Source organism: Azolla caroliniana, unplaced genomic scaffold (assembly GCF_043228905.1).
Source record: "Azolla caroliniana isolate FFs.n. ecotype wild unplaced genomic scaffold, voAzoCaro1.0.p SCAF_10, whole genome shotgun sequence".
Taxonomy (NCBI): Eukaryota; Viridiplantae; Streptophyta; class Polypodiopsida; order Salviniales; family Salviniaceae; genus Azolla; species Azolla caroliniana.
This window is the reverse complement of record NW_028230445.1, coordinates 17,639,515-17,640,159: the sequence shown is the minus strand read 5'-3', so window position 1 is coordinate 17,640,159 and position 645 is coordinate 17,639,515.

The following is a 645-nucleotide window of genomic DNA, read 5'->3' as shown; positions in this document are numbered from 1 at the left end:
GCGACTGGCATCAACGCAGAGTACTCCGCCGACTCAGGAAGAGTCTATACGGCCTCAAACAGGCACCACGACAATGGTACAAGAAGTTCGACGACTTCATCCAATCGATCGGCTTCTCCAAAAGCGATGAGGACCATTGTCTCTTCACCAATACAGCTCAAGATGGATCACCCATCTTCCTCATCATTTACGTGGACGACATGCTAATTTCTGGACGCCACGCGGGCGAACTTGCCGATCTCGTTCGGCAACTGCGGTTGAAGTTTGCCATGAAGGACCTCGGTCCGGCACGACACATCCTTGGCATGAAGATTAGTCGGCATCGCGATAAACGACATCTTTTTTTGTCTCAGACCGACTATATCGGACGTGTCTTGGAACGCTTCAACATGCAATCAGCCAAATCTGCTTCAACCCCGCTCCCTATGAATCTTCGGCTCTCTCAGCGAGACTGCCCGACATCCGGTTCGGAGGGGGAAGATATGAAGTCGGTACCGTATGCACCGGCAGTCGGCTCCCTTATGTACCTGATGGTCGCGACACGGCCTGATATCTCTCATGCCGTAGGAGTCGTTAGCAGATTTATGCACAATCCTGGCCGATCGCATTGGAACGCAGTCAAGCATGTGTTCAGATATCTGGCTG